Source organism: Gossypium arboreum, chromosome 4 (assembly GCF_025698485.1).
Source record: "Gossypium arboreum isolate Shixiya-1 chromosome 4, ASM2569848v2, whole genome shotgun sequence".
Classification (NCBI taxonomy): domain Eukaryota; kingdom Viridiplantae; phylum Streptophyta; class Magnoliopsida; order Malvales; family Malvaceae; genus Gossypium; species Gossypium arboreum.
In genome coordinates this window covers 29,447,883-29,451,639 of record NC_069073.1, presented here as the reverse complement: position 1 = coordinate 29,451,639, position 3,757 = coordinate 29,447,883, and positions in this window count along the sequence as shown.

Here is a 3,757-nt window from a genome sequence, read left to right as displayed (position 1 = left end):
TATAAGGCCTTCTTGCGGAAATTCTTGGTTGTAAAAAAAACAACCATTTGCGCACGCCGTGCCTTGAACCCAGGCACCTCCCATGCCTTTCCTAGCATGCTTAGCCACTGGGCCAGGCGTTCCTTCATGCTAAAACTCAGCCTAATTTATTAATAAGGCCTACTTCCCAGATTTCCTTAAGAGGCCAAATTTAAGAATTTTGTGGGCCGAACCCTGGACTTTTCCCCACACTATAAGCCCTTCGTTACTTATTTAATTACCAATAATAATAATTTTATAAATATATCTAATAATAAAAATTTCAAATAATACAGTAAATAAAAATTTTCATGTAACTTTTTCGAACATACATCAAGAATATTTGTTTTTCTAATAGTAATAATTTTATCCCATAATACTAATAAAATTTAAAATATCCGTAATAATTATAGTAAAAATTTTCTAGTAGTAATTCAAATTTTTTTTTCTTAAACGATAATATTTAAAACTTCTTAATTATTCAGGTTTTCTTCTATCCGAATCCCAGACTTAAGGCCCAATTCTTTCTAGGCCCAATTTTTGGGGTGTTACAATAAATCTAAGGATTTGAAATCTAACTTTGGAACAAATTATAACACAAAACTAACAACAATTTTAAGCTCAAACTTATACATTTATTCAATTATATAATTAAAACAACAATCTTATATAAAATAATAATATAATATTTAATAAATAATCATAAAAATGAATACACTATATAATTACATATTAAATTAAATGAAATAAGCCAACACTTGGAAATGCAGAACATAGAGATATAAATATAAATCTCAAGGATTTCAAACCTCAAAAACAGGCTCTAATTGCTTCTTTAGAGTTCTTTTAACAATTTCACGTTGTTGTTTTGCTCCATGTGTCCGCATGACATATGATGGTAAAAACAAATAAGCACCTTGGTCATACCTGCCAAAGTATCACAAAGTTCATCAGTGATTGGATAGGAACTGAACAAGTGGGAATATAATCATATATATATATATATAGCTTTTTCAAGTTGACATATGAAGATATTTGCATAAGCAGGAAAATTTTGTACCAAGCTGTCAGTATATCTGAATGAGTAGAGGGAATAAAATATATTAAGATAGGACCTTGAGTACATACCTAACATTGACATATAAGGAATGACCATGTGCTTAGCCTGCTTGCACAAGCAATATTAGTTTATCCATATGCTTTCAAGTAGAGAAATTTATTCAAGGGGGTTACTGTTTATGAATGGAATGCTTGTTAAGTGCCACCTATTAAAGACTACTTACAGTTTTCTCAAGTCCTTTGCGAACTAGTGGATCACATTCAATAATACCATATCTTCTACTTCCTTTGTTTGAAAAGGATAAACACAAAAAATAAAATTATACTTATATTTTCTATAACACAGTAATCTATTTGATTTATTTCAAAATTTGAAGACATTGATTCAAATCACATTTTGTTACCCACTTCTTTCAATCTCTTTTTTAAAGGATTTAAATATAAAAATCATAGTTATAATAGAGTGATAAAAATATAATTTTTTAAAATACAGTAAAAGCATGGAATGGAAGAATAAATTTGGTGGAAGGGTTTGATAATCTAGAAGCTCAAGATAAATATTATTTCACTTAAACAATGCATGAGCACAATGTCATTGATTTTCCAAGTTCCAAAAAAAACTGTCAAAATTCAACAATACTACAGCAAGAAAAAACAACAGAAAAAAAGACTACAGCAAGCATGCTAAAATTCAAGAGAACACTAACCTTAATAAGCTTCCCTAAACAGTAGTTTCAACACCAAGCTTCAATCCAAACGTTAAATCTAGCTTCACCCTTGTTCTTTCTCTAGCTTGAAGCATATACCTAACCTTCAAGCTTGAATATGAACAAACTTAATCAAGCTTAAGTGCAAAAATTTATAAGCAAGCTTAATAATCAAGCTAGAACTCAAGTAGTTTGATTACGTCTTGAGCTTAAAATTTGATGTTCGATCAAGTACAAGTCGAGGATCGTATCAATAATCAAGGGAAGTTCAAGAAGAAAGATAACTAAATACAAGTTATATTTATTTTGAATTAAAAAAATTGCAAATATTGAAATTACATACCTATTGTCACATTTTAAACATCTTCGTGACTTTACCAATAAGAAAAACTATCAAATTATAGGAAAATACTCTATTTCATACACTAAAACATGAAGTAAAACACAAGCACCCATCATGCAGTTAATGAGATTAGTTTCTTCACCTCCTCCCCCTTTTTTTTTTCCTTTTTGTTTTAGTGGAAGTTTAAGATCAAATATTTACCCCTTTTTTAACTGAATTTGGTAATCTTAGGTTAAATTGCAACATCCCGATTTTTGTGCAGCTTGACCAGCTATGCCTGCAGGGTTAGGTTGATTGATCTTGATCGTCGAAGGCTGTAAACGATAGGAAATTTTTTTTCAAGTAATTGCAAAATAGGTACAATTTTATAATCATAAGAGCCATTTGAATACCTCAGCCTTTGTGTCGCTATCAGCGAGTCTTTTCTTTATGTCCTTTGCTCTCGAAAAGAAAACTTCCTCCACATTTAGATTTGTCTTTGCACTTTGCTTGACACGGTTTCTTTCAGAATACATAAACACGGTAAATCTTGAATTCAAAAAGCAATCAGAATCAGCAAGCATTGCCTACAGTTTCAAAAAATTTGACTTCGTACTCATCAGCGAGTGCTTGTCCCTTCGAGGTAGGCACTACCTTAGAAAGGAGAAGAATGTAGAGTAAGACCATAAAATCAATGCATACATTCATAAAATGAAAGGAAATGAGCTTTATAATTAGTGGTTTTGAATAATAAAAAACTTTGTTTTGGATTCTCGGCAAAAAGCAAGCATACTAAATAAGTACAGAATCACAGACATTATCGATTGAAATCTTGTTGGAAGCTGCATACCCTTTTGCTTTCATCCATGTCTGCCTTAATCCCTACCAATATCTTGTTAAGATTATCCGATGCATGCTGTTCAATGTTTCGAATCCAAAACCCATAGCTTAAACAAAGAAGAAATCAAATTGTTCCCAAATCCACACCCACAGTATTTGATCTTTTAAAATAAATGAACGGCTTACCTGAAATTTTACACTCCGATGAAGCAAACAAGAAAAGCATCTGATTATACGAATTTTTTGCGAGTAACCTACTAAACAGAAAATGATTCAAGTTAGATGTTGATTGAAACTTTTCAGAGTTAACAAATATACTTAGCAACTGTGGAAAATGTTTGTTACCTCGAAAATAAGACTTCACCGTGTCTGGTGATTCTTTTGGGGGAAATTTAAGGATTAGGAGAAATGTAGAGAATTGGGGAAATCTATTTTTCGTTGGGGGGAATGGCTAAGTTTCAGGCATGAGACAGGGATAACATTTCAGAAAGGAAAACGACGCCGTTTCGGTAAAAAAAGTTGACCATTTGTGGTGCTTTCGAAAAGCACCGCTAAAGCCAATATATTACAATGTTTTTTTAAAAAACGCCACTAATCCCCTAAGTCTCCAATTAAAACAATGCCTTTTCGTTAAACTATTAAATTTTTTTCTAAAAGAACACCGCTAATCCCCTAAATCTCCAATTAAAACGATGCCTTTTTCGTTAAACTATTATGTTTTTTGCGTAATGCCCTAAATTAAAATGCCTTTTGCAGCATTTTTTCAAAAGCGCCACTAATCTCTTAGTTTTTATGTTTCATTTTTATTTGT